This window comes from Eleutherodactylus coqui, chromosome 7, assembly GCF_035609145.1.
Source record: "Eleutherodactylus coqui strain aEleCoq1 chromosome 7, aEleCoq1.hap1, whole genome shotgun sequence".
NCBI lineage: Eukaryota > Metazoa > Chordata > Amphibia > Anura > Eleutherodactylidae > Eleutherodactylus > Eleutherodactylus coqui.
In genome coordinates this window covers 89,881,319-89,905,688 of record NC_089843.1, presented here as the reverse complement: position 1 = coordinate 89,905,688, position 24,370 = coordinate 89,881,319, and the positions used below count along the sequence as shown (strand labels likewise).

Genomic DNA, 24,370 nt, shown 5'->3' with positions numbered 1-24,370 from the left:
GCGCCGAACGGGGGGGGGGTTGAAAAAAAAAAAAAACCCGTTTCGGCGCGGGACAACCCCTTTAAGTATTAAATATCTTCACTGGTTACAATAAGGCACCACATCAATTGGGCATATCTTTAATTGGCAGCATGGTTCAAGTGCTTATCTGTCTCCTGGGGTCTCGTTGAAGTGATTGAAGCAGAGGCATGCATGTGCATCCTCCATTGTCCACACTTCAGGATGAAATCTCAGGATCAGTGGGTTCCAGTGGTCAGACCTCCACCAATCGGCTTGTTATCACCTATATTATTACCATGTCATGCCTCACACTTTGACAGTTGGTATTACGGCAGGGAAATCTCCAGGACTTGCTGCACTGAGTATGTAGTAAAAACCCCGGAAGATTTCAGATGACAGCTCAGTGCTCTGTACATTTCAGCACTAGAGCTGTCCACAGAAATCTTCCAGGGTTTAACTGCATGGTCAGTGCAGCAAGCCCCGGAGATTTTCCTGGCGTGCCACTAAAGAGGTTAAATGTGTTGTCAGTATTTTGGCAGATACAAAACTTCTCTGCCCTGCCCATAATTAGAGCTGTCAGGTGTGTGTGAAGCTACCTCTATTGATTATTATTAGGGTCTCCAGCAGCCAGAAAAAGACCTTGGATGCTGCTGCAGCCGGTGCTCTGAGGGCGGACTACCTGTTGAGCAGCTGCATAGCTCCGATTGATGGCTATACTGATCTTCTGATTGGACACTGCAGTTGTAAGTCAAAAGCTCAAGTAGCTCAGTGGACAGAGGAGAGCAGTTCATGGAAGGTCCCTTTAGGAGCACTTGTGGCGGTAGCATTATACTTTTTCCTGTTTACAGGGGGCCATAAAATCGTTACTAAAGGTACATTTTACATACCTCTTGCCTGCCACTATCTAGTTATGGCTGTAGTTTTGCATTACCAAAATCTCCTTTTCAGTTTTCATTTTGCTGATGGCAAACAGGAATTTTTCAATTACAGTAATTTTTATAAGCCATTTAGTGGCTTTTGTCTTTTATTTGAATCATTAAAAATGTCTGTGATCTAAAAGAGATGTAATATTTAAAGACCCACTCCATTAAAAAAAAAAAAAATTTATGTAACTAGCCCACTAGCATATGCGTCTTGGGTCTCCTGCCCACGGGCGGATATTTGCTGTGGAATCCGCGGTCGGCGTCCGCACAGCGATTCCGCAGCAAATATCGTGCATTACTTCCTATGGAGATCCGCTGCTTCCTCCACATGAGTGGAAATCAATTGGGAGGAAAAATCGCAGCATGCTCCGTTTTCATGTAAATTTTGCGTTGACTGCTTGTGTTGAAGTCAATGAAGATCGCAAACAGTTTGCTAGGTGACGACACGGGGAAAAAAATGTTGAAAAAAAACTGTACTGCCAGGAGCCATGACAGTGTCTGACATGTTGGGAAACACGGATGTAATTCTACTAGATAGAACTGCTGCATGCTGGGAAATTAGCAATGCAGATTTCATGTGACAAATCCTACCATACCTAAAGCGAGGAGGCTGATGGAAAAAGTGTTGTCTTTATCTAAAAGTCCATTTGCATGCAAAGATAATGGCTCAAAATTAGTCAGAAACTGACAGTTTTGAGCGATCATTTTGCATTAGGGACTAATGAGTTATTCAGCCCATTAGTATCGAACTTGCTTCATTTGCATGTAGTTAGAGAACAGCGGGTGGTCTGTTCTCTAAATACATCACTTTTGTTGTGCCGCGGGCAGCAGGAAGCATACAATGCTATCAGCGCTGCCCGCGGAGAACTTAGTGTGCGTGCGACCCTTCTTATACGCGGCGATGGATTTTAGGCTGAGCTGAACTCCACGATGGCCGAAGAGTACATGGTAATTGCACAATGGGCACACATTTACACGCAACGGCTATCGCTCAAAAGCCGTTGATTTGACAAATTTCGAGCAATAATCGTTGCGTGTAAATCAGCCTTTATTCAAGACCACGACATGGTAGACCCAGGGTGGTGAACGCTGTTCCTACACTGTAAGGGCTCAGTCACATGACCGTATGGGTAAAACGCTGCCTGGGTTACGCAGCATTTTACCAGTCTGTGTGAGCCGGCGGAGAACCGGCAATCGCTGTGTATGGCAGCGAGTGCCCTGCGCTTGACCGTGTATTTCTCACACACAGGGTCGTGCGCAGTGTGACTTGTCTTTTCGTTTTGTTTTTTTTTAATATAATTTCTCGTTCTGTTTCATAATGGCGTTGTGTATGTATCATCACCCGTAAGCAATATATTACATATGGACATTGTTGCATGTGCTACCCATAAAAAGAATAGGGCGTGATATATGATGAAATAGAGCATACTGTAATTTTTGTCACGTGTATCTATATGCAGTGTTTACACACTGTGACCGAATCAATGTAAGTCTACGTATCACGCAGCCGTGCATCGCGGGTGTAATACGCACCAAAATCACAGTCCTGTGAATGAGCCCTAAGGCCACTTTTAGGTGCCTTATAGGTGCCATACGGTTGCGTCGTAAAACGCATCTGTTCGGTCAGGGGATACCCCTTTACTGGTCGCATAACGGAGTAATAAAATGGCATTCACTAATGCAGGTGTGGACACGGCAACATACGTCTATATTGCGAACGTGGTACAATACGCTTGTGGGAAACTAGCCCAAAGAAATGGAGCTCCAGATGTTATTTGCAAGTGCTGAGGCCGTCTAATAAATGGCATATGTTACCCTGTTATCGGATAAAACTTAGGCCTATTCTATAACATTTCTGGACTTCACCTCGCCCCAGTCCGACCCTTTAAAAGAAGAGAAGATAAATCATTATGGGGCTCATATTAGGAAGTTGCATCTCATCCAGTTCCGGGCTCTGGAGATACTACTCTGTATGCATCCCCTTCAGTGTTTGCACAGATGTGGACAGTCTGATTGTAGTTTAATCAGAATTTTGTTAAAATTCTCCCCAGCCTCACCTGTGCTCCCCCCCCCCCCCCCCCCCCCATACAAATTAGATCATTGATGCCAAAATTGATGGGTTCGGCCAATGTTCATGCATCGTGCATGGCCAGGTTTAGTTTGGTCCTAATGTATTCTTGCATGTCCGTGTTATGCCATATGATCTGTCATTATAGCAACTCTGGTGGAGGCTGGTCTATGTAAAAGATGGCTGTTGTGATGAGGCCCTATAGTTACTGTTTATACAAGCCTGGGTATTACACTGAACCAGAAAGCCGTCTTGGATTACCCTGATCCAGAATAAATGGTTTCTGTGTTTAGAATTTTTCAAGTTTACTTATGATTGAGAAATGTTTTCTAGGACTTAAAGGGGCACCAACTTTTCAGACTTTTGTTGCTTGACCACGTTTGAAGTGGCTGCGATCCACTCTGTCATAAGGTACAACGTTTCTGTAGTAACAAGGATAGAGGGGTTATTTCCTTAGCAACAGGGGGAGGAGCTATCTTCACAGGCGGCTCCCTTGCACTCAGAGACTGCAGGCTGACAGATCTGCAGACTTTGTGATAACGACTTCCACAATCTCTTCAGTCTCATGTCCACGGCATGTGCGGATGCACTGCGAGTTATCAATAAATAGATTTTTTTTTTTTATTGTGTGCAGTAGAATACGGGTTGTTTGTTTTTCTCCCTGCACGGATGTACGCAATGTCACTACGGACCATCCACGCAAAAAAAAAAAAATCGACAACCCCACCTCCCAGCCTTTCCGCACCTTCCTAATTGATTTTAACCTGCACATCCGCTGTGAATCTGCAAATGTATTTGTGGACATACTGCAAACCTTAAGCTCCTATACAGCTAAATAGAGCCAATCTGTGCGTCATCCGCGGTAAAATGGAGCATGCTGCGATTTATTATCTGTGCATAGCAACCGCAAATCAAATAAAAACAAATCTTCAGGTGTTAAGTGAACTTCAGATGCCCAATGCTTGCCTATGGGTGGCTTGATTTGCAGATCTTGCACGCAGATTCTGCAATTCAAATCCGCCCGTGGCCATTGGGCCTTCCTCTCCTGCTGTTGCAGCATCGGTGTGCCTTTGCACACATCATACCGGCTTTACACACCATTTGTACAGAATGTCCTTGACTCATCTTAGGAAAGCAGAATTGTACAATGCAGCATGAAAAGTCCATGCGGAATCCGCTCTAAAATGGATTATGCTGTGATATTTTTTTTTTCCCCTCTGTGAGCACAAACCACAATTGGTTTCCGCCCGTGTGCAGGAAGAATCACTTTTCGACGCATGCTATGGAAGGTATTTGCTGCGGAATCTGGAAGCGGACGCCCACTCTGGATTCTGCAATGCAAATGGAGTCGTGTGCAGACGGTCTAACTCGGACAACCCATTTAAGAGCTTCATGTAGTGCAATTGGGTATTCATGTGCATATTTCTGTCCTAGCTGCACCAGTGCGTTGACAGTGTATCTACATATCATGATTCCCCCGATAATAAGCCCTTCCCTGATTACATTGACTACATGTAGAAAAAAAAAAACTCACCTAGTAGTAGCTGGTGTTTGGGTTGCTTTAATGAATGGCTATGATTGGTTAATCGAGCACCGGTTCTCATTGGCAGTTTTCGTTAAAGATTCGCTCATCATTCTTCTTTCAGTCCTCTTAAAATCCATCGTTCGGCCGTTTGCTTTTCGTTTGGTCAAAATGTGATCGTTCAGTCATCAGTTCAGAGATTTTAGGGGCGTTTTCAATGCAGACCCTACACAACGATAATACAACCACTGAAAAGCCGACATTTTCCAACGATTTTGGTTAGGTTAAAAACATCAGTCTTTAAAACCAAAGCCATCGCTCTTTTATCGTTCTAACGAATTTCGATCTATCATCTATGTGTCTAAATGGGGCTTTACTGAGAACAGTCACACTTTGGCCTTTGTAGAAGGATAGTGGTAGTGATGAAAGTCATGGATTTTTGGTTTTTGTCATGGAATTTTTTTTGCGTCTTGCTAAGTGTCGAATCTGAATTTTTTTTTCACCCGTATCACTGAGAAATTACTTTTTCTTGTATTTAAGTTAATAATTAAATGCAGTTCATATGCTAAAAATGGGAGGATGGTTGGCTGATCGACAGAATCAAAGAAGCTGGTTTGTCAAAATATTCCAAGTCAAGTTTGTTAAGAAATAAAAAAAAACTTGTGGCGAACTCGCTTAACTTAATTCTGTTGTAGTGGCGGTATAGAATCTGTAATGCTTGGGTAACTACTGGCAGAGCGAGAGTTCACTTAGGCTGCCTGTCCACGGGCGATAAATTTAAAAAAAATTTTTTTTACTGTGTTTTCCGCGACGATAATCTGGCCGCGGGAAACTCTGAACGCTTTCTATAGATTACTATGGAAAGCACAGCCCTGCTGGCCCTGAGTGGAGGATCATAGCGATTCTCCGCTCGTGGGATTTACATCGCAGTATGCTGCGATTAGCTGCAGTTCTCCGAGGTGAGCCTGTCAGCTCTCCCAGGCGGCGGCGATCTGCCGCGGAATATCGCTATGCCCATGGACAGGAGGCCTTAAACATTCCAGACTTTTTTTAAAGTGTCCCTTGTAAACCTCTATACTTAATACACGGTATATAATCACTTTAATGCCGGAGTCACAGTTTCATGCCGCTTCAAGCTATGAACGTGACCGCCTCCTTAAAGGGGTTGTCTCGCGAAAGCAAGTGGGGTTAAGTACTTCTGTATGGCCATATTAATGCACTTTGTAATATACATCGTGCATTAAATATGAGCCATACAGAAGTTATTCACTTACCTGCTCCGTTGCTGGCGTCCCCGTCTCCATGGCTCCGTCTAATTTCGGTGTCTTCTTGCTTTTTTAGACGCGCTTGCGCAGATGGGTCTTCTCCCTTCGGCTCGGCAGCAGCGGTGAATAACTTCTGTATGGCTCATATTTAATGCACGATGTATATTACAAAGTGCATTAATATGGCCATACAGAAGTGTATAACCCCACTTGCTGCCGCGAGACAACCCCTTTAACGCTTTATCTGTTGTAGCTGTAATCTCTTGTTTGTATCTGATCTGTGGATTAAAAGAAAATCACGCACGCTCCGAGAAAGTGTTCTTTCAAGACTGAGTGCCTGTCAAATCACGAATTCAAGTCATTCAAGTAAAAAAAAACAAAAACCTTTGATTGCGTGTATTTTAAGTTCCGCAAGTGTCATTGAAAATCAAGGTTTTGTCATGGAAAATGTTTTTTAAAAACCTGTGTGACCCCTGGGTAGTGTGTTGCTTTTATAATCCATGTAGGTCTTCGGTAAAGGCTGATCTGTTATAATTGTGAGTGATGTGCAGCGTTACGGAGGTAGCAACACAATGCCCTTCATTCATGTAATGTGTGAGGAATCGGAATGTGTGGACCACCCCGCCATGTGACCGTGTCATACGGGCGCACTGTAGTATGGGAATGGTTAATTTACTTATGAAGATTACAAATTGTTGTACGGGGTGTTTGTTTTTCCTAGCTTGGAACCTTTTATAGCCCTGCTTGTGATTCGGACTTTGGGAGGCCGGTCATTCCTGCGCCGATTAGTGGCTCTAGTACTGATTCCTTGCAGCACTGGCGGTCCCGGGTGTGAAGCTAAAGAAGTCTCCTCTACCTCTACATCGGTGTGGGTTTGCACTGGGGACTTTGGTTTCTTCCGCCCCTCCACAGCTATACTAAGAGTAAATGGATACTATGTTGCCCGTGAGATCTGACGTTCTAGATTATTACATTCCTAATTACACCTGGCCTTCTTTCAAGACAACAGGCGTGCGTCCTGTCAATAGCGCCTTCATCCTACCCTTTGTTACTGCGGGATTGTGAATTCTTGGCCGGCGCACTAAACGACTCATGTCTTCTGCTTTTATGTTTTGTCCTTTTTCTTCTAGACGTGGTTTAATAAAAGGAAAAAACAATGTGTTCCTCACAATGGTGGCAGCAATAAGCAGTCGTGGGTTTGCCAGTATGACTCACTAGTTAAGCGTTCTACTACGACAGCCCATGCTTCATGCTCCTGCATGCCGACATGCCCACTTTCTCGTCAAGTCGGAGAGAAGTTTTTCTGCCAAGTAGGACTTCATTTTAGTGCATTTTTGGGCGCACTGCATTTGCTGTTTTTAGAACTATTGTACTTTTAATGTGTGAAGAATAGTAATATAGTCATGGTTTTCCGCAGTGCTGTAGCGTCGGCTATGTTTTTGTCCTTTTTTTTACATTGCTTTTATTGCAACCTCTCCAGAAAATACCACGCAGAGAGACCCGCTCTGCGTACGACCGTATGACTGGCGACAGAGCGGTGCTGGGTTTTGTCCCAATTGTGATCTCCTCAATCAGCATAGGGTAAGTTTGCCTTACTACTTCGGTTGTATGCATCGCTCTCTGATCAGAGACGCAGGAATGGGGAAGAAAAAGCCCCTTATTAACTATTGCTTCTGCTGTGATTTTGCTATTTACGCCACGTGATTGGCTGCAGCCGTCAGCTGAATGATGAGCGGTACATGTCCGCCATAGGACCAAAGCAGCTGCCTTAGTGAACTTTTTCAGTGGGTGAATACTGGATAGTTTACTTTTTTCATGCCATTCCTGCCCTTAATAGGGTTGTCTGGTTACAAACTCACTTTTTAAAGTTAAAACCAGACAAACTGTACTTGTCCAATGCAAAGAAAGACTGCGGCAGCGTCAGAGGTGCTAATCCACAAAAAAGGTTTTTAGTCCTCCATCTCATACAAAAAGGCGACGTTTCGGCCATGTTGGCCTTTCTCATGTTGTTCGTACTCATCCCCGGCAATCCAGTGCCACAGCCCCGTGATCCTCCTGTTCTGTGTCGGTACATGTCGAATAATAGGAAGGAGGGTTTCAGCACTTCTGGCCCGTTATTTCTGACGCCAGGCTTAGTACAGTTTCCCCAGCAGCTCCATGTGCCTACAGGAATGCACGCCTTGGCCCAACCAGGCATACGTTTTCATCGTACTTTTTGCCAGTTTCTAGTGTAACGTTATTCATAAATTATTTGGTCCATTGTGGCCATGCCCGTCCCAACAAGCCCCGCCGATTTCCTCCCCCCCCCCCCCCCCCCCAAAGTGTTGATCCCTGACTTTTGCTGTTAACACAGACCAGGGAGATTGCTCAGCTGCAGCGCTGGATCACCAGCCCCGCACAAAAATAGGACATGCCGCGGTTTGTTTGCCGCGCGAGATTTCGCGCGGCCAAACCGAGGCCGTCTGCATAGGAGTGCGTATTGTAATGCACTCCTATGCAAACTTTCAGCGGGCGTTGCGAAATCCCGCAGCGAATCTCCGCCGTGGGAGCAGGAGCCGGCAGACAAATCTCCACGGTTAGACTGTCTGACAGATAGGCTCAACGTGGAGAATCGCAGTGATTCGACACTTGTGAAGAGGGGGTCTGCACTTTCCATAAAACTAGCTATGGAAAGCGTTCACTGCGTTCCCCGCGGCCAGATTATCGCCACGGGGAGCGCAGTGAAAATTCGTCCGTGGACAGGAGCCCTTAGTATTGTTAGTGTTATTGATTTTAAATCCTTTTGGATCTAAAGTCTTTTTGTAACTGGACAACCCCTTTTAAAACAGTTTTTAAATGTCTTGGTAAACCCCTTCTAAATACCGTTAACCACTTGGTGTTTTTACGTCCTGGGTGTCTAGACTTTAATCTACAGGGCAGTAAAAACACTCTGGTTATCATCAGGAGCCGTAATCCCTGGCCAGGCGATCGCTGTTATTCAATGGATAACGGCGATCGCATAAAAGTTTTTAAAAAGTTAGTATCATCTTCCCTCCATGGTTCCGATCCGTAAGTTGAAATGAAACTACTCCCTTTGGGCGTCCGCAGTAGTGAGATTTTGTAGCCTGTGTCAAAGAGGTCTTATTCAGGTGTTCCCTCTGTTGCAGTCCTAGCCATGTGTCCTGTAAGTAGATTGGGGCTACAATGGGTATGGTTCTGAACACGGAACAAACAGGGGTCTCCATCTTGAGGTGCAAGTCTTCATTCATGTATGTGCTATACAAACAAAACTGTGTATAAAATGACAATTGCCAAAAAAATTAAAAAAATTGCTTTGCTTAGATTCATTCAAAAAATGTGGTGTAAAAATACACAGTACACCCCTAGATGAATTCGTTAAGGGGTATAGTTTTCAAAATGGGGTCATTTGTGGGGGTTCTATATAGCTTTGGCCGCTCAAGGGCTCTAAAAGTGGGCAATGGGGCCTAAATCACCTTAAAGCTAAATTTCTGTTACGGAAGCTTTCTGTTCCAGCTGCTCCTTTTAGTTTTGGGCCCCATTGTGCATACAGACATAAGATTAGGGACACAATGGGATTGTTTCCGTCACAGGACAAACACGGGGTATCCATTTTGGGGTGCAAATCCTCATTTACATGTGCACTATTGGGAAAAAACTCTTTTAAAATGACATGTTTGCAAAAATATGACATTTTATTTTTGCTCTAAATTGCACTAACAAAATGTTCCTCAAAATTTTAAAAATAAATGTTAAAACTAAAGTTTTCCTATGGTGCTTCCATAATAAAGTAAACGTATGGAAATATATATATCATCCAAAATTTGTACAGTAGGTTTGCACATATTTTACACTGCAACTGAAAATGTGAAAAAATGACTTTTTTCCCCCCCAAAATTTCCAAATTTTGGCGCTTTTATTAAATGTACACAGATTCTATCGGTCTATTTTTAGCACCTAAGTGAAGTACAATATGTGGTGAAAAAACAATGTCAGAATCACTTGGATATGCAAAACCTTTACGGAGTTATGTTATGTTAAAGTGACACATGTCAGATTTCCAAAATTTGGCCCGATGACCCTGGAGGTCCCTTTCAACTCTACCAGTCTAAGTCTATGATTTTGGATTACAGGGTGCATACAGCGACAGTTTTGTTTGGCGTCTTTTTTACTTATTTTTCTTTCTTTTTTTTCCCTACTATCTATGACCCCCATGATGTCATATAAGACTTCTGGGGGTCATTCACATTGTCCTTTTTTTTATTTGACACTTTTCCACTGTGGCTGGGGCATCCATTGGAGCCTAAGTTGCAGAGGAAAACATCCCCCTGTAGTAACATGAGTCATTGTCAGAGCTGATCAGGGTCTTCTAGGATCCTGCAGCTTTGCTGTACCGGGGGAACCCGGCAGTAATGTGATCGCTGGGTCGCGTAGTGGAAGAAACAATTTCACTTCTTAGTATATAGCTCTCATTGAGAAAAGAGAAGGCAGAAGTGGGTAAAAACCACTTCTCCCATCTCCTTTGGGTTCTCAGCTGTGACTAACAGCGGAGGACCCAACCTGCTCCTGCTGAATTGCAGGAGTAGAGGCTTTAATCCCATGCCATAGATCTGCTATCAACCAGGATATATATATATTTTTTCAGTAAAAAATCCGTTCACTTGCTGTTTAATAAGCAATAAACCTATACTCCCCTCTTAATGCTCCCACTATGTCCCACGCCGTTGCTTGGTCTTCCCCCAACTGAGTTTACTTACAGGCTGCCTGGTTTACAGGACTTCACAGGCACTGCAGCCAATAACACAACTCTGTGATCAAGCGCTAAGCTCCGTCATTGGCTGCAGCACCTGCGATATACCGTAAACCGGCTGCGGCAGTCTGTAAAGCGGACATCAGAGGGGAGACAAAGCAATGGAATGGCTGTGATTGGTTAACCCAGCAGTAGCTTTCATTTGCTGACGCCGCGCTGAGTTAACCAATCAGAGCATTAGCTTGCTGGAGGCAGGGTATTCAAACCCCGCATTCAGAAAGCAATGCTCTGTCGGTGTGGAGGAGGGAGCGACAGCCTGCAGCAGCGCCACAGACCATCGGGAGGACGACATGCCGACGACAGGTGAGTATGGACTTTTCCCCTGAGCCTGCGCTTGCGAGTTTTTTGACTTGCAAGCAGGCTCGTACCCCGAATTTTTGCTTGTAAATCAGAGCACAAATTCGGGGAAAGGCCTACTTGCAAATCAAATAACTTGCAAGCCAGGGCACTCGTAACCCGAGGTAGAACTGTATTTAGTTTATTATAGGAACGTCCCCATGGGATCACTCTGCACATCTTATGGGCTGCCCAACGATTGTGAACAAGATGCCGCCATGTTTTCTGTAAGCAGCAGAATATGATTATCCTCGAGTGTTTTTGTATTATTTTGAGGTTGTTTGCAGTTAAACTTGAGCCTGTAAAGTCTCTTTTTTCCTCGGCTTGTTCTGGTGTGCAGCGTGTGGCGAGGAGACGAGTGTTTTGTTTCTTCTTTTTTGTTTTCTTCTCCTCTTTGCATCAGAGCTTTGCAGGTTAATTTTAGCAGTAGTTGCTAGGGAGAGCGCTTTGCCCACCTACTTCGTGAGATGGCACACTCCAGACACAAATTGGTTCAATTCTCTTCTCTTTCAATAGAAGCTTGCCTTAGAAAGAGATGTAATACTAGAGCTGATCCCCCTGCCTAATACATGCAATCAATATGGCCACGCTGTCCATGCGCAGGCGGCTGCTTCTCTCACTTTCCCGTACATCACTATAAACGCTATTGTTTATCTTACCCTTTTTTTTTCCATTGCAAGAATGAATTTGTACCGAATGTTCTGGACAGGATAAGTCCTTTTTAATCAAATTAAATTACACACCCTTTTGTCTATTTAGGAGTCTAGAAAACGTTCACTCAAATAACATTGGGAGACGTTGACTATAGTGACGGGGGTTCCGGCCTCCATTTTTGTTAAGGCTACGTATTCTAACCCAAATTGCATTGGTCGTCTTTTTATCTTGGGAAAAGAACATTGTTCTACAAACGTAAACTGGGGGTGAAAAGGTGCAGGAAGACTAATCAGCATAAATGATGGGCGATGAGCTCATCGCTCAGTGTAAACAGCAGCTGTTCAGTACTGAACGGCCGCTATGTTAAGTCAATGTAGAGGGGCCAGGGAGAGCAAGGAGTGAAATCTCCTGCAGCCTCCCTGCCCCCTGCTGGCCGCTCTGTGAGCAAGCCAGCGATACTAGCTTCCATGCAACAGCTTCATAGCGCTGACACACAGGGACGAGTGTTGGGCATTCGTCCCGTGTAAATGCACCTTAATCCCAACCAGTTTTACAACAGAGCAAAGGAGAAGTCGCTCGCCCACAACCAGCAAATACTGCACCTGCAAGACCTTGTTTATAGTATCGCCCCCCCACCACCACCACCACAGTTCTCCTCCCCACTTAAAAAAAAAATCATACATTTTTCGTCAATATAGCTGTCTGAAGGCTTGTGTTTTTTTTTTTTATTGCTGTAAAAGTAATATTGTACCATGTAATGTACTGAAAAATTTTTCAAAAATTTCTAAATGGGGGGGGGAGCACTGTTTGGGTATTCTGACAGTCCTTTTGAAATTAATGGAGTGCTGACTGAACATGCTCGCCAGTGCTCCGTTCTGAGTGACATCCCTGCTGGGAAAGATGCAACCTCCGCAGTGACAGGAGAATGGGATACGGGAGTCCGGTTCTCCAGATCAGCAGGGGTCCCAGCGGTGAGATTGGTACCGATCACGCAAGTTATCCCCTCTCCTTTGCATAGGGAATAACTGTTTGTTCTGGTAAAACCCCTTTAAGGAGATGATATGTGCGGAGTTAGACAACCAGGTCGGTGTTGCACAACAGGGTTGTATTAGATTATGTCCATACTTGGCAGGTTTGTTGTAGAAATTCCTGCAGCTGACCCACTTAAGTAAATGGGATTTGCAGAAATCCATACGCTTGCTCCTTAAACAGTCCTGTTCAGATGGACGGAAGTAACTGTCTGCTGCAGAACTTTCTGCGACAAATCTGCCGCATGTGAATATTCCTAAAGTTCTGTTCCCAGGGGGTAGAAATAAGGCAGATCATCCAAGTGGAGTTTCTACAAGACATTCTGCAGCATTTACCATACAAGCCATGTGGCTGAAATTCTAGCAAATCTTAACAACTATCTCCATGGTGTTAAATCCACAGCTGAATCGACGCGGGTGTATTTTGAATCCACAGCATGTAACGTTAGCGGCGGGTTCTCCCCACAGATCCCTGCAATTCTGCACTTGGCCCAGATTCATGTGAGCGTTTTTGCAGAAGGGGCATTGCGTGTTTGTGTGCAGGGGTGGTTTTTACTGTACTTTTAGCGCGCACGAAAGAAAAAAATAACATGCACCTTATGCTCACAGCCATTGAGCATGAAAAATCTGCAGCAAATCGGTCTCATGGCAACATATCCTTATGATCAGGTGTTGGCTACATTTTCCAAGGAATGCACGAAGTTGGAGAATGTGTGACTGCAAAAACCGATTTAACCAAAGTTGCAGCTAACTTAAATTGTGGTGTTTTTTTTTTTTTTTTTTTTAAATCTTTCTCCAAATTTAGAGGTTGTCCTGGATTAGAAAAACAGGACTTTTTTTCTTCCTTCTACAAACGCCATTCTTGTCCGTCAGTTGTGTCTGGTGTTCCTGCTCATCACCGTTCCAGTAAATGGCGCTGTCCGTTCATGCATGAAACCATGCGGTAGTACTGCACTTCTGTGCGCCTCTGATTTTATACAGAAGAGCCTCTATATTTTTTGGCATGAATTTCCCCTGAAATCATTACTTCTATTGACACGTTCCTCAATAAGGGGGTTCCTTACGGACCACAGGTGGCATCCATTGAAGTCAGTGGACGCGGTCTGATCCACAGTCCATCCACAATTAACATTGCGGATAGGCCGCGGGTACCCGCGTCATCGCCTAGCAACAGCGTAGGAAAGACAAATAGGTTAAAAAAAACCATCTCTACTGCGCACGACCGACAGCGAGCATCCGCGGTCATCCACAGTAAAGGTGCGTGGGGTCGTCAGCCATGGTCCGAGCCAGAATTCAACATGTCTGTGTGAGACCGGTGTAAAAGCTATCATATTTTCTGGTTATATATAGTACCGCTGTTGTGGGGCCACCAAAAAAAAGCATCTTTTCTTTGTAGATGTTACCAGCCGTTCCTCCACCAGGAGACACAAGGCTGCTTACAGCGCGCTCTCAGGAGGGCTTTACCTGCCCGTACTTGTATTTGAGACACCACTGGTACTCGGCAAGTTACTTCCTCTTTAACCCTTTCCAATCCAATTTGTATCCTGGTTTTCCTAGGGGGCTTACTCTTTTTCTGCCGTTATACAACGGCGCTATCTGCTGGCTAAAGCCAGTACTGCATGAGGTGACGCATTGGATAGGCTCCGACAGCAGAGAGGCTGGCAATATACAGTAAGAGAACCCCGATGGACGTCTTCCAACATCGGAGCTGTACAGCCTTAAATCATAATGTCTTCAGACGTCAAACAGTGGATTGGAAAGGGTTAATGTTGAACATGACCTTCGGCCTTGTCCTTGGACAAACTATGTGAACTCATTGACCTGCATGTTCAACAAGACTGGAATCTTTTCTATGCCCTCTATTGGACACGTGATGCATGATGCTGTTTAGCCCATGTGACCTCACACAACTATCACAAGTCTGTTAATGCCACAAAACTTGGGAGAATTTCCACAAAAAGGACTCCTTTAGTGTTTTTGAGTGTGTGTGTGTACTGTACGCAAGTTCTAAGTCCTGTTCTCCTTCATCAGTCCAGTACGTCTCGATAACCTCTAACTTAGATACTTCTGTAAGCTCTCGGACCTGCAGACAAATGTGAAATAGAGGAATTTCATGGTTGGTATGATTAAAGGTGTTGTACCATCAGACACAATCCCTTTCAGAATGAGTGTTTGCCCTGGATCCCTCTCCCGACACCCCAGGGATCTGACCCTGCTCTATGATGTACATTAGTGTTGAGCGTAGTAAAAAGTTGAACCCTGTTTCGGTCAAACTTTGCTAAAAGTTTGGTCTGGCACAAACTCGAACCTCGGGTGATCCCACTAAAATGTATTTTTCTCCCCCTCCTGCTACTCAATAAATGTGTGCGCTATCTAAATAACATTGATGGGTGTTATGAAGAAGAAGAAATCCACACAAGCACAGGGAAAACCTACAAACTCCATGTAGGTGTTGTCCTTGGTGGGATTTGAACCTAGGACCCCAGTGTTGAAAGGCAGCAATGTTAACAGAGAAGGGGGTGGTGTTTTATAGCTAACTTTACACTGGCGAGCGCTATATACGGCCATGAATCCCGCCCCCACCATGTGAATTCCTCATAGACGCAAGGCGTTTTCATGCCAAAACAGGCTCCCATCACTTCAGAGAAGAAGCAGTCCTCCGCTGTGGCTGTCAGCTGCGGCAGAGGATCGCAGAGTTTTTGCCACTTGCTTTCCATGGGGTTGGCATGGCGGTCGCCGGCCCTATTGAAATCAATGGGCACTGTGATGTGAGAGCACGCACAATTTAGAACATGCTGTGATTTGTTTCATCGCTTCGCGATGCCATGCAGGAACACATCGCTCATGTGCATGACCCTATTTAAAAGAATGGGGTTCATATTTGTGCGTCTTGCAATGCACAGATTTTGCGTGATTTTGACACCTGTGTGAAGCCGGCCTAACTGTTAAAAATTAGTTTTAGGCCGGGCTTACATGAGCGGGTTGCATTCAGCACATAGGAGGCCTGCAGCAGATTCTGGTTATGAACCTGGCGGGTGACCCTGCGTACCTCATATAACTGTACTGCGGATCACCATGGAGGCACGCAGGCGGTCATGTGCAGTAAAGGGTTTTCTTTATTTTTATTTTTTTCCTACTTCCCGCACTGTCACAATGTTATAATTGCGTATTGGCTATGGTTTGGATGTCTTCCATTGACATCAAGTTAGGCTGTCCGCGCGGATTCCACTGCAAAATAGATTGCAGCGATTCTTCTGCTGGCGAAATATGCAATTCGTATCCGAGGGTGAATGAGAATGCATGCCTGTCAATGCCTGCATGTTATCGCAGATCATCTGCGCGAACGGCGACTGAAATCCGCGATACAAATCTGCCTGTTTTAGACTGACTTTAGGGGGGTATTTTGGTTCAAAGTAATTTAAACTAAGCTTTTTCCTTTGGAATTCAGCAAACCAACTGAACTTTTGAAAAGTTCCCTCCCCGTGTTCATACACCCTAATAGGGCTTATGGACAGGGGTTGTGATCTTGGCATGACCCATTTAACTGTTCCCCAATGGGCTTACAGAAAATCTGTATTTTGGGTTTCAGATCCTTTTAAACTGAGTAAATATCGGTGCTGGAGCGGGTCTCCTGAGGATATGGGATGTTTTTGGATGTGTTGGATAATCCTTTTCATGTGATATAAAATGCAACGGTGTGAGTCATTTCTGTTATAAAATATGATGAAAACCGCTTCAGTAATCCTCCATACTGGCTGATGGGGGTCTCTCCCTATTGTAAATGCTGCAATAAGGCTCTCAAATAGCTTTAGAAATGTATTGCTCATCCGAAGGTCCTGGTGACACCACCGCGTGCTCGTTAGTTGCACTTCCACTGGCAGTTTCCCACGCTCCTAATAGCAGTGGATACTAGGTTGTAAATGTGCAACAAAAGCGATGGGAAGGAGAAACTGCGTAAGTGTAGAGAATTCTTAGTGCATTCTTGACAATGAACAGGACATCAGCAATAGTCCGAAATTCCTCCAGCAGCATCACGGGACTGGCTATGAGATCAGGGCATCTGCTGGGTTTATGATGTTGTCTCTGCCTTGCCCAAACTGGAAGCGCCCCAACAGGGTACTAGAGCCTCCATGCCTGCATCATATCTTTTATCCAAGCTAGAGGCGGTGCAACAGGGTACTAGAGCTTCTATGTCCGACTGTTTCACATCTTGTATCCAAGCTAGAGGCGGTACAACAGGGTACTAGATCCTCCATGCCCGCCCGTATCACATCTTGTATCCAAGCTAGAGGCGGTACAACAGGGTACTAGAGCCTCCATGCCCGCCCGTATCACATCTTGTATCCAAGCTACAGGTAGCACAACAAGGTACTAGATCCTCCATGCCCGCCTGTATCACGTCTTATATCTAAGCTAGAGGTGGTACAACAGGGTACTAGAGCCTCCATGCCCGCCCGTATCACATCTTGTATCTAAGCTAGAGGTGGTACAACAGGGTGCTAGAGCCTCCATGCCCACCCGTATCACATCTTGTATCCAAGCTACAGGCGGTACAACAGGGTACTAGAGCCTCCATGCCCGCCCGTATCACATCTTGTATCCAAGCTAGAGGCAGTATAACAGGGTACTAGAGCCTCCATGGCCACCCGTATCACATCTTGTATCCAAGCTAGAGCTGGTACAACAGGGTACTAGAGCCTCCATGCCCGCCCGTATCACATCTTGTATCCAAGCTACAGGCGGTACAACAGGGTACTAGAGCCTCCATGCCCGCCCGTATCACATCTTGTATCCAAGCTACAGGCGGTACAACAGGGTCCTAGAGCCTCCATACAAGAGGTCAGTTTTCTGCAATGAATTCTCCTTTTGCTCTTATATTATAATCACTTATATCATTGTTACAATCACAAATGGAAAGCTTCATTTGATCCCAACAACTCCTGGCAGGTAATGGATATGTTGACAGTGAGCAGTATAAACTGGGAGAGATTGGCTACATTATGTGACTGAATTACATATTATGGAAAAAAGCCGCAAAAATTGTTTTAATAAGCAGACCTATACCCGGTCATTAGGGGGACAGTGCCCTGGTCCTGAACTGGTTAAGCATTTTCTCCTTGCTGCTGTACGTAGATACAAACATACGGCGATGTGAAGTAAGCGTTTGTAGAGGAAAGTAGGTAACTGGGCCAGCAGGTTACTAGGACAATAGAGAATAAGTGAGTTCATTGACTTGCCGCACCGCCTCCTCCAGCGTGTGCTAGATAAATCCCTTCGGGTCTGTTTACTCGGCACGGTGGTGGTGGCGGCGGTGTTGTGATATTCTCACATCACCATCTGTGAGTGGGGGCCGATGGGCATGTGCCTGTATCTGAGGTGGGGGCCGATGTGCGTGTGCCTCTATCTGTGAGGTGGGGGCCGATGGGCATGTGCCTGTATCTATGAGGTGGGGGCCGATGTGCGTGTGCCTCTATCTATGAGGTGGGGGCCGATGTGCGTGTGCCTGTATCTGTGAGGTGGGGGCCGATGTGCGTGTGCCTGTATCTGTGGGGTGGGGGCCGATGTGCGTGTGCCTCTATCTGCGAGGTGGGGGCCGATGTGCGTGTGCCTCTATCTGCGAGGTGGGGGCCGATGTGCGTGTGCCTCTATCTGCGAGGTGGGGGCCGATGTGCGTGTGCCTCTATCTGCGAGGTGGGGGCCGATGTGCGTGTGCCTGTGAGGTGGGGGCCGATGTGCGTGTGCCTCTATCTGCGAGGTGGGGGCCGATGTGCGTGTGCCTGTGAGGTGGGGGCCGATGTGCGTGTGCCTGTAGCTGTGAGGTCCGCACTTTCTGTAAGTTCTTGGTCTTAACCCCTTAGTGACCACCACATTGCCTTTTTACGTTCTGCTTTAGCAGGATTTAATCCCCAGGGATGTAAAAATTGGGGATTAAAGCCACGTGGGCTGTGGATGTGACAGCTACATGCTGTCTGTTCCTGGAGGTAGCTGACAACCTAAAGCTGTCATGGGGAGCTGAGAACCTGGAGGTGTCATGGGGGAGGGGGGGGGCGCGGTATGCAGTTCCTGGTCATGTGATCCTTGTTACCCAATGGATAATAGTGATCACATAAAAGTTAAAAAGAAGAAAAAAAAGTTGAAGTTTCATGCCTCCGCATTTAAACCCCTATGCAGTACTCCTCCATGGACCATTCCCAGCTTCTGCGCATGCGCCTGCCAGCAAAATGCCGGACACATGCACAGGAGCCAGGGAGCACAGGAAACTTAAAATCTCCTTGCTCCTGCCTACCAAAGGTCACCAAGAGCCTGGAGCAGTGACCGGATGAGCGGTCCCCCGTCACATGATATAAAAATAGCGATCTACCTTAGGCCGGTCTCACACGACCGAATAGTAATTGTGGATTGAGACCATAGGGGCTGCGATTCCAGATCATGCAGGAAGACAGAACGCGCCACAATGTGTTTCCCCCATAGCATCACTTCGGAGTGCGCGAAACATCGCTCATGTGTATGACCCCATTCAGAAGAACAGAGCCTTAGGCCGGCTGCACACGGGCGAGCTGGCGACCCCGCGTACCTGCATTATCAGTAATGCGGATGACCATGGACGCTCGCCGTCAGTCATACAAACTACAGATTTTTCCCCCAATATTTGTATTCCCCGTGCCATCACTAAACGATGATGAAGGTACCCACAGCCCAAACACAATGTCAACTACATAAGGGCTGCAAGTCAGACGGCCTTCATTAATTTCAATAGAGTCCGTCCACAGCAAAATAGAGCATGCTGCGATTTTTGTTTTTTTTTCCCTCTGCTCACGGAATACGCAATTCATATCCGCGAGTGTGAAGGAAAAGGCAAAAGTACCTATCTTTTTTTCAATGCGTGCGATTTGTTGCGGACGCCAACCTAGGTTTTCGCAGTAGGACCTGGTTGTGTGAAGCCGGCTTTAGGCTAGGTTCGCTCCAGCGTTTGCTGTTCCGTGTTCCTGCTGAGACATGGGTGGATGACAGATCCATACATTAAGTGGCACCAGACATATTCCCATTGACTATAATGGGGCCTGTCAAACTTCTACACGCAAAATCACTTTTCTGTGAGTTTCCGCATTAAGAAGTGACGTCACTGCTGAGGCGTTGTCTGATGTGTTCGAAAACTGCACGTGTTCTTTTTAACGCACCCTTTTAAAGCACGCTGAATGCTGTAAAAAGTGTGCTGTGTGAGAGCAACCTAACTCTCATTGGAAATATTGATTACCTACCAAGGTTTTGGATACTTGTGCCTGTGTTCAAGCCTTAGGGCTCCTTCCCACGGATGGATTTCCGCCACGTAATACGCGGCGAAAATCCGCCGCGTTGCCTGCAGCTATTAGGTTCTATTGAACCTAATAGCTAAATGCTCACGGTGCGGAATTCCACCGCGGAATTCCGCACCGTGAAATCACCCGACCTCACCCGCGGCATGCTCTATTTGCCGCAGGTGTGCGCGCGAACGGCTTCCATTGCAGTCAATGGAAGCCGTCCGTCACGCTATCTTCCGCTGTAGCACAGTGGAAGATAGCGTGAAACCGCTTCACCGCCACCCGCGGGCGGCGCGTCACACGCTCTATTGCGCATGCGCGCTGAAGCGTCATGCGGGACGGAGGACGCCGGATCCGGAGGTAAGTATTGGGGTCTCTCGGGGGCGCCGTGACGGGCTATGCCACGGAATTCCGCGGCGGAGCCCGTCACGACCGTGGGAAGCCGGCCTTAGGAGTCATTCACACGAATGTATACTTGGTACATTGCAGCAATTCAAATACATCGATTTTCATCCGTCCCATTTTTTAGTGTTCATTGCGTAGAATGTGTCCCATTCTCTAGCGTTTTTCGTTGCGTAGGATATGCACGTAAAAAAAAAGGTAGCGTGTCCTATCTTACCGCGTGCTATGCGCGTATAGGTGCGTATTCTCTATGGGTGCGTATAAGACACTGTACATACATCATACGTGCGGTGTTTAATCCGCAATGGCGCTAAGAGGCAGAGTGGGGAATTAAAAACAAAAAAAAACGAGTGCGGTAAGTGGTAGGTGAAGGGTATATTACAATGATCTAAATAGCATGAATGCATGGAGTAGTATTTTAGAAGTAGTCAGTCCTATATTAGAGTGGTAAACCTTTGGCACAAGTTAGGATTGTCAAATCCACCACTATATCTAGAACCGATTCATGGCACTCGGAAACTGATGCAAATTTATCCTTGTGACCTAAATGTCAAAATGGGTAGCATAATGTCATGTGGTACAATTTCGCAGGAGGTTGCGATCCATCCCAGACCACCCTCACTATTGAATACCCCGTAGGTGGTTTCCAATGAACGAAGGCTGCACTTTGTGATACCGGTGAATATGGTCCGAGATGAACCGAAGCTTCCTGTAAAATTCTATTGCATCACGCTAGGCATTATTTGATGTTGGACCCAAGAATAAATTGTGGTGCAGAGCAGGAAGGCTGTAATTTATGTTCTTCCCGTACTCTATGTGATTTATTAAATGCAAAATAACTTACAGTCCGTAACCCTCAATCTCAGTAAATGTGGGGCAGCGGGGCTCGTAGAATCACCGCTGCTCACAACAGGCTTAGATACTCTGACACTCCCCGTAATACCCCAGATGTGTACATATATTATAAGTGGAGCTATAAGCTTATGGTGCTGGTGATATGTAATTGTATTCCTTTTTTCACAGCTTTGAGTCTTGAGATGCTGAAGACCGGAGTGATGCTTGAAGATTTCACGCTTTCCTGTTAACCACCTACACCGCAGAGGAGATCATTCATTCTGACGGCACATAGCAAGGTAACCACAGAATCCGAAGGTTGGAATAGGCTAGCAGTAAAAAGCCACCGTTTATATGTAAAGTAATAAGAACAAAAGGGGAAAGTACCAATAATGGTCACATTATTATTCAGGAGTGTTGCATTTCCCAAGTACAGACCTCACTGATTGTAGTTCCATTCACTTGGCAATAGAGTTGGTGAATGTACATACAGGATGTCCCAAAATAAAATGTATACACACTTCGATGATAAAGTCAGTGTTTATTAACCTATAGTTCGTTCATTCATACATAAATGTTTTGGGAGTTTTTTTTGTCTATTTGTTTTCATTTTTTTTTTTCAATGTCTATTTTCCAACTGTTGACCAATGTCAATTGTTTTATTTGGTATTTATGCCCATTTTTGTTTATTGGCTGACCTCAGTTTCTTGACTTTTGCTGCCGTTTTGTCATAAACTTTCTTTCTAGTATCCCCATTTAAAAAAAAAAAAAGTCTAGTGGCGTTAGGTCCGGTGAATGGGGGAATTGGAGGTTTTAGTGTTCCACTGAACCTCTTCATCCAAGCCATCTGTTTGGCTGATTCTCATCCAAGTAGGCCCTTACACCATGATGGTAGTGGGGGAAGGGGCTCTATCTTGTTGTAAGTATAGATCCTCATCCTCAAAGTCCTCATCAATAAGTGATCTGACAGATTGCTGCAGCAAGTCCAAGGAGACGGCACCAGAGTAGCATCACAAGAGACCGGTCCAATTACTCCCTTCATCGATGAGCCGCGCCACACTGTAACTCCTGGTCAATAACATGATGATCCTCCATAACATGCCGATTCTCAATAAGTGCAATTATGACGATTAATTGAGTCCTTTAATGTAATTTAAATGTAGCCTCATCGCTCCCAAGAATCTTCCTTGGAAACTGCATCACATCTTACCAAGTACCTCTCACAAAACTGCCCTCCCCGGTCCGGATCATCTTCACTGAGCGCACCGACTATCCTGGAATGTAACTTCTCCAATGCCAGCTCTTCAAAATGTGATGGCGACTTGATTTTCAAATTCCTGTTCCATGACCCGCTTCCTGCAGAGACTGCATTACAGAACTGGTGACGGGGAGCCTGTTTTATGTTGTGCGCCTTGTTAATTTTAGCCCCCCTCTTTTTCCTTAAAGAAGCTGGATCTGTGCTACTCCTATGAATTCTTTTGTTGATCGCCGGAGTTCAGAATATCAGTGCAAGTTTCTTGCAGCACATGTGATTGGGGTTTTCGGATCTGCTTAGATTCCAGGACATGCCGCTGACTTTCTCGTCTGCAGATTTGTAATACATTTGTGTCAAAATGCACAATGAAATTATTTTGCCCTTTTTATAATTGCCTATGACCAACCAAGGGCGCAATGCAATGTATATCCCTGCCTCGAGTTCAGGCTGCCCGTATTTTGGGTGGAATGAACTTGATGGCAGGCTCCCTTTCTTTTTGAAAAATAAAAAAATAAAATTTTGGACATAAACCCTTTTTGAGTCCTAGTTAGAGATGAGCGAACATGCTCGGCCACGCCCCTTTTTCGCCCGAATACCGCGAATTCCGAGTACTTCCGTACTCGGGCGAAAAAATTCGGGGGGCGCCGTGGCGGCATGGGGGGTAGCAGTGGGGAGTGGGGGGGAGAGGGAGAGAGAGAGGGCTCCCCCCTGTTCCCCGCTGCTCCCTCCCGCACCGCCACGCCTCTCCCCGCCCCCCGGCGCCCCCCGAATCTTTTCACCCGAGTACTGAAGTACTCGAAAATGGCGGTACTCGGGCGCGTAAGTACTCGAAACGAGTACGTTTGCTCATCTCTAGTCCTAGTTGTGTTGCATAGAGTTAAATATTTTCTGTACATTTAGTTCAGCATGTGTCAGTGTTGTCTCTATTCTGCTCTAAATCGGTGAGCTTTGTGTGTCCGCATACAGATAACGGATACAGAGCCACGTTTAGAGATCTGAATTTCAGACGACTTTGATGTCCATGCGCAGAATATGGCCGGCGTACAATATTTGGTGGAGCAATACTGACAAATGTGTACAGAATTATGACTCCATAAACGGCTCCGTAGAATATTTTGTAGAGTCTTAAGCGCTGTGGAATACGTTGGCGCTATACAAATAAAGATTATTATTCAGGACGTATTCTATACGGCTTCTGAATGTGGAAGTTCAAGTCAGATCTAATTTCGTGAAATGATTCCTCGACTGTGTAGACCTGCAGCCAGTTTCTGAGGACACCTCGCCTGTTTTTGATTCCTGTACATTGATGCCATGGAGACTTGAGTGGAATAAAAAAAAATAGCTGATTAGTACGAGTGTTAAAAAGTAAGAAATTGTGTTTTTTGATATTTGTGGGGACATCCATGTATTTGGGAATGTGGATCAGCACGAGATCCTCGTGACAAGACGAAACTGACAGAGATCAGAAGGGGACCTCAGCATCTCCCGATAATGCAGCCTCGTGCTTTTGGCCTGTGAATTCATAATTCAGCACAGAAGTAATTTGTGACAAAAGGTTTTTTCGCATTTGTAATTTACACCGGTGATGATGGCTGAAAACCTCAATTATGATTCCCCCCCCCCCTCCCTTCGACTCTTTATCAGACCTCTCCAGCCTTGTTTTTTAACTCGTGGATCTAGTGAACTTTGTTTGCTCACGACTGTTTGCTTAAATTGGTAAATTGGCAGCTACCCGGGCGTGATTACAGCGGCATGAAGTAAACACGGAGGAGAATGATCTGCTGCGGAGGATCCTGGGAGCAGAACACCAAGGAGCGCTTGTTTTTATAATCTGTAGAGATTAGGTTAATCGTTGGGAGTCCTGGTTTAGCATCTCCTAAATAAATGAGTTGTAGTTTAGAAACCTTTGAATCGATGCTGAAGCTCCAGGGCTGCTTTTTTTCCCCTTCTAGTTTGATGATGGATACATTGCCTGCTG

The 24,370-nt window shown here is 45.5% G+C and overlaps 1 protein-coding gene across 2 annotated transcripts in view; it reads left to right on the top strand.

The window, feature by feature from the left end:
- Positions 1–24,370, top strand: part of CLOCK (clock circadian regulator) — a 111,809-nt gene that overhangs the window by 18,881 nt on the left and 68,558 nt on the right. For both annotated transcript variants that reach the window (XM_066573356.1, XM_066573355.1), the window contains exon 2: positions 21,327–21,436. The gene's annotated coding sequence lies outside the window, so the exon portion shown is untranslated. The remainder of the gene's footprint in view (positions 1–21,326; positions 21,437–24,370) is intronic.